The sequence below is a fragment of the Pteropus medius genome, unplaced genomic scaffold, assembly GCF_902729225.1.
Source record: "Pteropus medius unplaced genomic scaffold, Ma_sr-lr_union100, whole genome shotgun sequence".
NCBI lineage: Eukaryota > Metazoa > Chordata > Mammalia > Chiroptera > Pteropodidae > Pteropus > Pteropus medius.
Window position 1 is genome coordinate 27,451,762 of NW_024355205.1, and position 9,333 is coordinate 27,461,094.

The 9,333-nt window shown below is 33.0% G+C and overlaps 1 pseudogene; it reads right to left on the reverse strand.

Moving 5' to 3' along the window:
- Positions 1 to 4,533: 4,533 nt before the first annotated feature.
- On the reverse strand, positions 4,534 to 4,649 carry LOC120599015 (uncharacterized; annotated as a pseudogene).
- Positions 4,650 to 9,333: the final 4,684 nt, after the last annotated feature.

Genomic DNA, 9,333 nt, shown 5'->3' on the forward strand with positions numbered 1-9,333 from the left:
CAGAATAGTCTTAACTGCACGGTTGATGATCATAAATTCAATTCAATTCAATTTAAAAACCAAATGGAACTAAATGTTCTGCCAGAAGTGACAAAAATATATCTCAGAGTAATAAACTATAACATGTTTAGGAAAATTTCTAGGGAAAAAAAAGTCACCTTAATTCTCTCAGCTGGTGATATCTATATTATGCTATAGGATTTTTTTTCACATGAAGGTCAGAATCTGTAACGGTTAAGGAATCAAGTGTTTTGGTTTGGGTTTGGTTTTGGTGCCAGGAACATCCAGTAGTATTGTTTTCATTGTGTTGTCCTTGTTTTATGGAGATACCAATGCAGAAATAAATTAGAAAATAGATGCTTATGACCGAGCACATTATAAGTTCAGTTCACTTCAGATAGAAAAATGTGTTCAGGATCTTCTTCAAAATAAAAAATCTATTCTTGTAATTATTGCTAACCTTTTAAAATGAGGGATATTAATCTGCTCTGTAAAGACGAACCATATATTTAGATTGAATATATGTCACAGCAGTGATGACTAAATGCTGTTCATATTAGAATCACTTGAGAAACATTAAAAAAAATATGGATTTCTGAGGACTAGTGCAGACATACTGTGTTGGGACTCAGGAAGCTTTAATCATTAGAACCAAGTTTGAAAACTACTACCTTTGAAGACATAGAAAGAAAGAACTTCTCCCCCTTTATTTCTCTTTAAGATCTCCTGTGATAATTAGAGATGGTTGAGATAGGAGTAGCACCAAGAAGCATCATATTATGATCACTAGGAGTACATGTCTGTCCAGCATTGTCCTGTCCTGCCTTAATTTTACTTGATACCACTTCACAGTCACTATGCTTGTGGAAGACAATGCATGAGTATAAGAACCACTCATGGAGAAAGAATAAAAACTAATATATACAGAGAATTTATTACATGCTAGATACTTATAACTTTATATATACCATATAATTAAAACCTCTCCCCACTCCCAGTAGGAGTGCATTACCTTTGCTATTCACATTGTTACTATGAGGAAATTAATCGAGAGTAGAATGAGACATTCAGATTTGGTCACGTGGCATGAAAGTGACGGGACTGGGGTATAAATTCAGTTCTGCTTCTTTTGAAAAAACATGAGAGACAGAATCCTCTTGGTGTCTTTTTTATTTTTTACTCCCCACAATATGATTATACTGGTTAAATTTTATGGAACTTCATCTCTAAGATATAATGAAGGGAGTCCTGTATGTCTCTTCTAATAAATCTAGGAATTTGAAGTTGTGATCACCATTTTGAGGGATTATTATGAACCACAAACTACCTAATTTCTCTCTAATGTTGTTCAACTTTGAGGAAGTGTATGATCAACACATCAACTTTCTGATTTCATTGTCATGAATTTATCATATCTGTTGAATCATTAAAATGCTAGGCTTAGATTTAGTATCCTATATACATTATTACCTTAGGGCTTATTTCAAGAAAGGCAAGTGCTTCCTTTATTAAAGAAAATCTACAAGATAAATAGGTTTTTAAAGAAAATTGATGATCATGAAGTTGTTGAATCTATGAATCTAGTAGTTACCTTTATTTTCTTCTTTTCTAAATGTGATTTTTTATTAGATGTTTCATAAACATTATTCAGAATTAGAAGCCAATTATTGCATGAAAATGTACAAACAGGTGGAGGATAAGATAGTTCCCATACATCTGTACTCAGACATTAGTGCCTGACTCCAGCAGTTATTGCAATCAAGGCATTTAGCATGAACGTGTTTCTATCCATATTGGCTCTCTGCTTTTGTCATTCACTCATTCAAAAATGTCTATTTTGTACCAACCTTGTGCTGGAAATTTAAAATCAAACAAGTGGTTCCTGAGTTATTTGGAATAAGTTTAGAGATCAATTTAACAGCCTATAGACTAGACATTCTGCAAACTCCTTGAAAGAAATAGATCTCATTTATTGCAGGCTCTCTGTCAGCTGTGACAGTGCCTGGCATGCAATTATGGCACCTCTAACATTTTTGAATGAATAAGCAATTGCATTGTCAGGACTCTTCCTGGAATGGTGTTTTTTGTCCTATTCATTCTATAGATATCTATGGATTTCATCTTTGCCAAGTTCCAGATAAATATGTTACTTTCCTCTTTTGAATGAGTCAACTTAATGACATGCCACTTTGAAAAATATTCTTGAAGGCATATTAGAATACTCTTTATTTTGCAATGTGGACATCACAAAAAATAAATAAATAAATAAATAAAAGATTTTGAGAAGTGCTGTACCTCTTCAAATGATCATGAAGAGCAAGCGTTGCCCTGAACATTTTGCTTTCCCAAGGGGGAGATGAGCACATCATAAAATGCAGATGTGTTCTTAGTCGTCGCTTTGGTTTTTGACATGTGCACAGGCTACACATGCATAAAATAAAATAAGCATAAGTATACTCTTTACAGTAAAGACATCTGGCTTTTGGGAAGTTAGAAGACCATGCGATGCCTCAGAAAATGCCTGAAAGAAAATGTAACTCGGCAATGAATTCAATATTAAAATCCCTTGATCTTGACCTCTAAATTAAGTTTTCATTTCAGTTAATGTGCAAATAATAATTATATGCTTAAGCTTTCCCCAAACCATAATCCTGGAAAGAACTGTCATCTGCCATGTTCCTGCTGAACGAACCAGGACAAACACTTTTATTCTTAGCTGTATTGTCTTTTTGGTTGGCTCAAAAAGAGTACTGTCTTGTGTTCTTTCAATATCATGTTTGAAAATCAGAGGACAAAATGTGATGATGAACACACATACTAGATCAACTACATTGTACCCCACACTAAACATATTTACCTTATATAATTCTATTCTATTAGAATGTGATTGTTGACATTGGGGAAGTTATTTAACTACTCCAAGTTGAAATCTCATCGGCAAGATAGAACTTTCGGTAATATACACTTTACAACCTTGTTGAAAGTATTAAAATGCATAATATATAGTAACTGTTTAGCACATAGTAAATACTAATGTAAGTATGTTATTTTTTCCAACTTGGACATTCCATGACCTGGGAACTCTTTCTTTGAGTCACAGCATCCCAAAGTTTCTAAAATTTATTTTATTTTTGTTCTGTCCCATGAAGCTTCTGTTCTATACTTGCTGAGAGATGTCTGAATCATCTAGAGTGCACAGTTTAGGCCTGACACATGCCCCCCGTTATGAACACAATGACATCCATAAGTAACCATTTAATGTCTTTGAAAACATAAGTTATATAACTTAAGGCTTGAAGGAAAATGTATAGAGGTCTTGTCATTCAGCATTTTTTTTCTTCACAAATTATTATGAGAAAAAGAGAAAGAGAAATAGTAAAATCTTACAGTATGGCATCCAGTATTTTTCTTGATAATTAATTTTTTATTATTATTACTAATAAAAAGATCCATATCAATGAGTATTCTTTATGCATAAAAAAGAAACAGCGTATGATCTATTTCTTTTAATGAGACTGATCTATTTTAAATGTAAATGACAGAAAGTGCATGTTTTATAGACTGTTTTTGCAATAAAATTAACGAGAAGTCTTTTGCTGATACAAATAGTTTTATTTTACCAAATCTTCATGTGGAAAATTATTTTCAATTTAAATGTGATTTTGCCTTAATTTTGGACGTAGTATTCTCTTATAAGAAGATTTAATGCTTGTTCTTTTCACTGAGTATTGGTAGTTTGAAAGGCCTAAACTTTCTCCTCTCTCTTTTTTCTTCATTTTTACATTTCTAATACATACAATGATCTCTGTCATTAAGCCCATAATCAGAAAGTTATACCTCAGATAGTGTCCTTTAGAGAGTTTTAGAATGAAGATATCCATATAGCCTATTGTGAGGGTTAATTTTATGTGTTAACTTTGCTAAGCACAGGAATATTTATTCAAACATTATTTTGGGTGTTTCTGTGAGGATGTTTTTAGATGAGATGAAAATTTAAATCAGTGAACTTTGAGTAAAACATTGTTTTTCCATGATGTCAGTGTGCCTAATCCAATCAGTAGAAGACCTGAATAGGACAAAGAGACCAGCCACCTCTGAGCAACAGAACATTCTCCTATACCCTAGAGAATACACTTCGGAGCTTAGAAAGTGGTTTTTACTTTTCCAGAAATTTTCTGAAATGTAAAGAAATGTTGTTTTCTGCCCCTTCTTAATTCTACCAAACCTTTAACTCTATCGTTATCCATTGGTCAAAGCAGTATGAACCAATCTCAGTAGAATTATTATTGAAAGTTCCAATGAAATAATATTTTCTTGGGAAACATCCAAGAAATATTTTCTCTGAGCAGAGGTTTAATGATATATATATACTATATATACACATACATACATACACACACACACACACACACACACACACACACATATGTGTCTGTATAAGACCAATAAAGATTATTTACAGTAATATAAATAATGGCAAACTGCATGATATAATAACTTTATACAGAATTCTATTATTATTATTATTATTAATGCCTACAGCACCTGGTCTTCCTAGGTGGTCTCCCATTCAAGTACTAACCAGGCCCGACCCTGCTTAGCTTCCAAGATAAGACATTGGGTTTGTTCAGGGTGGCATGACTATAGACCATGGACTATGGCTCCACTGGGGTGTGAACCCAGGACCTTCTGCATGTAAAGAAGACGTGCTAACCGCTACACTATGGAACCAAATCCAAGAATTCTTAATTAAAAAATTAATTTTAATTGAAAACTATTTACCTGAATTGTAGAATTAAGAAAACTCTTACTTAATAGTGGTTATTACTATAGCTTTCTTGACCTGAGGCCCTGTGATGACAGACATGCCATAAGAATGAAAAAGTTATTTAAAATAAAGCTTTTAGAAAAATACCTGACATATAATATATAAGAAACTCTCACTGTGCACTGTTTGTGATTATTACTGTTACCCTTTTCCTTCAACTCACCATATTCTCTAGGAAGCCACTAGATACTTACGAATCCTCACCACTGCATGTCCACTAATTCTAATCATTTTTCATTGCCAACAGATCTCTTATGGCACCGTTATCTGTCCCACTATCCTGCTTTGGCTTTTTATAATTACCACCTGACTTTTCATCATGCCACAAGTTTCTCCTTCTCCAAAGTAACAGACATACCTCTACTGTCAGTTTTATCTTTCTAAAATTTTGGATATGTAATCTTCCTTCTCAAAAAAATCTACTTCTGCCACTTTCCAAATTAAGCCCATGCTGTAGGTTGGTATTGAGGATGTTCCATTATCCGAAATAAAATTACCAATTTTACCATATATGAAGCTTCCAGATTAACGGGATCATTTTTTTTTATGCACAGTTTGAATATACGTACCTCTCAAGAAGTGATCACATTTTCTCAGAAGAATCTCCTTTAGATCAAATGATATGCCATCTTCGTCTACAGCTATGCTACCCTGAACAAGCCGGATCTCGGCTGATCTCAGAAGCTAAGAAAGGTTGGGCCTGGTTAGTACTTGGATGGGAGATCACCTAGGAAGGCCAGGTAATGTAGGTGTGAAAAATAAAAAATTAAAAAATTAAAAAAATTAAGAGATTGTAAACTGACAAAGTCCTTGCAATCTGTGAGGTTAACCGAGGGTTGCCTTGTCTAAAAAATAAATAACTACATACATATATACATAAATAAATAAAATTACATGTCACTTTCAAGAACTTTCTGATTCTCCCGTGTGTTACCTTCCTCCATGAACTGCCTTAATCTGTGTGCTTTATTTAACATGTGTCATGTTCTTTGTATTGAAGATGTTTGCATTTCTCCTTTATACTAATATTATAATCATTTTAATATTTATATTGCCTTTAAAAATGTATGTAGATATAACTAATTAATGAATGAAAAATATATTTTAAGGTTTACAAAATAATTCCACAATGAAATATTCCTTTTTTTAAATATTCTCAAAATAACTGGGTAAAAAAAGTAGAAACAATTAATTACATGGATATTTTATATGCTTAATAAAAATAAGATGTTTTAAAATAAAGGCATATTTGATATCATGTATACATAAATTAAGCCATGATAAATTAAGAAAACTCTATTTTATATTCTTTAAATAAGTTATCAATTGTCATTCATTATCAAATTTATCCAGAGAAAATGCACATGAAGCATAGAAATTCGTACTCCTTATTTCAAGGGAAACAAGTAAGGAATCAATTTTTTTCTTGTGAAAGACTTAATGAGGGAAAAAACAGAGGATGGAAAGCCCTAATCTGACCTTCAGACAAAAAGTCCTTTGAAAATAATGAAGTAAGTGATTTCCTTTCCTTTCTTGGCAATGCCATTTCAATCTCTAAGAATTTTCTATTCACTCCTTGACCTTTCAAATGAGGTCATCACCAAAAGAAATGTCTTATTTCAAGAGTGACTTCCTACTTTAGAGGTCTTAGAGAGTTTCAGAGTGTAGACCTTGTTAGATCCTGTCCTTATGAAGGGAAGAGTAAGCAAGAGCTATTTGCCAACGACATCACTTGCCGATGAATTCCAAAGCACTTAGGTATTTCATGAGTGTACAGCTGTGCTGTATAGAACTGGACTCTGTATAATTCCAACATTTTAAAATATTTCCTAATTGCTTATTTCTTGAAAAAATTCTTTAGCAATTAAGAATTATCACTTATTGATAAGATTATTTCTGTTTTAAAAACTTAAGATTATAAAAGCAAAATAAAAGTTGAGCTGAAAAAAAGTCAATACTATTCACTACGTGGGTTCATCAAATTCAAATAAGACACTAATTTTCTATAAATCTGTTTATGTGTGTAAAATATCTTGTTTAAAACTTTTAGAAATACATATGTATCTTAAATAGCTACAGTGTGAAAATTTTTATGAAGTTATTTTACCTTTTTAATAATTTGCATCTGATTTATGGTGTCCGATGCCTAATTAAGACAAGAACTTAGTGAAATAGATTGCCTCATAAAGCATAGAAAATCAGCTACATATATGAATAAGTGATGAGACGTAAGATATTCCTTTCATAAAAATATTAGTTGCAAAGGTTTTAAATCAAGAAATTGAGTTGAAATAATTATTTTTAAATTGTATCAGCTTTCTTTTTTCTGATAAATCAGATCTATTAGAAACATTGTTATTACATGATTGGTTAATATTTAAAAATAACAGATGTTGAATGTGTTCATAGAAAATTTTGTAGCTATCTTAGGTAAAGTTCTCAGAAGCCCCTAAACCAAGCATTAGAGAGTAAGTGATTTAATAAAGAAGTTCTCCCAGGAGAAACTAGTAAAGAAGTGTAGGAAACAGATTAAGAAAAGGAGATAAGTCAAGCAAGGGTACGATTTCAGGTGAAGTACAGACTCAGCTTGGTCCCATGGGGAGCTCTGGAGAGAAAATTGCACAGTTTGCTCCATCTGGAGTCAGGAGAACTGAACTGTTGTATTACACTAGGCATTTATTACTTATGGGTCACCTCTTTGAACCTAAGCTGTTCATATAGACAACTCAGCTCTGATAAGACAAGAGCATTAACTCTGGAGCGTGCCATTGACAATCTTTAGCAGCAAAACACACAGAGCCTAAAAAATGGACACAAGTTCCTAGAAAGGAGATCCAGGGATTTTGGGATGAGACATCAACATTGTCTACCCTAGGAAACATGTTCAATTTTAATCTTCATTACTAAGAATTTCTAACAATATTCTTGCAGATTGCCAGCCACCCACGGCACCCCCATCACTACCACCACCGCTTCTAGTTCTCTTATACCTTGCGGACAAAACATACTATTAAAGTTTTTCCTTACACTGTTCATTTCCAAACTTCACTGATTGAATCAGTACTGCTTTTAGCCAACCCTATAAATGACATTTTTCTTGACAGTGATTGGTTTAGGCATTGCCAAGGAATCTAATCCTGTCTAAGGAGATTTCAGGGAAAAGATGTCGAATGTTCCACCTTGTGGAAGAAGTTGCACAGAAGGAAATGCTCATCATCACTAAATGTCACTATGGCTGCATGCAATGCTGGCAGCTGCTAAGGCCATCTTGCCTTCGAGAGTGGCAACAAGAAGTACAGGCTGAGGGTAACAAAAATGGATGGAGGCTCTGTGTGTTTTGCTGCTAAAGATTGTCAATGGCACGCTCCAGAGTTAATGCTCTTGTCTTATCAGAGCTGAGTTGTCTATATGAACAGCTTAGGTTCAAAGAGGTGACCCATAAGTAATAAATGCCTAGTGTAATACAACAGTTCAGTTCTCCTGACTCCAGATGGAGCCAGGAGTAACATGTTTGGAGGGGAGTTCTCAGCCATTGTATTCTCCCCATATCCAGATTTCTAAATATGTAAGATAATAAAATTAAAGAATTGTCATTTGAGATTTCTGTTGAGATAAGCACATTTTAATTCATGCAATAATAGCTATCAAGCTATTCATATATAATATATATAATTTCCTTCAGCAATGTTAACTACTAATGGGAGAAAAAATATCCCACAGCTGCTAATAAATATCATGATTGTGAAATATAATCAATGTCCTTGAATCTTGTTGAAAAGATTCAAAGCACATTGCATTGCTCACCTAAATTATTATATGTTCTCATCACTAACGCCACCAGAACTACAGTGAAGAAACGACAGACTTTGTTCTTGGTTTTCATTTAAGAAATATAAATAATCATTTAGTAAAATCATGAGAGAGTGTTTCTTCATAATTTGCTTAACAGTAGTCCTTTCCAAAAATATTTTATAACTTATAAGAATACTAAATTAACTCTTGCATACATTGGTATGACATTTTTCATTCTCTGTGTTTTTCCAGGTAATAGTTGAATACCGGCCAGGAGGTTTTTAAAGCCATGTGAAGTACAATCAATATGTTTGTGAAAGTGCAGCATACACACACACACACACACACAAAATATATACATATATAACTTCTGTATAGTTCCCTTTTTTCATTATGTTCACCATTGCATAAGATATATCAAGCTATAATATTTCATTACAGAATGGCATCCTCTTCAAAAAAAGACTGGAGATAGTTAAGCTTGGTTCAGCTCACTTGAGTAATTAAATAGAAATCTCTGATGAGTCACTATTGCTAGATTTCAGTGAATAAACTATTCAATATAATACATTTACTTGCTATCACACTTCCATATTTCTCTTTATTAATATCCTAAAGTTATTAAATATAGATTACAGTCGAAATATGAGAGGGTTTGAGAAAAACTTCATGTGTAGCCACCTAACCACATCTCTGTGCCTCTAATAAGCTAC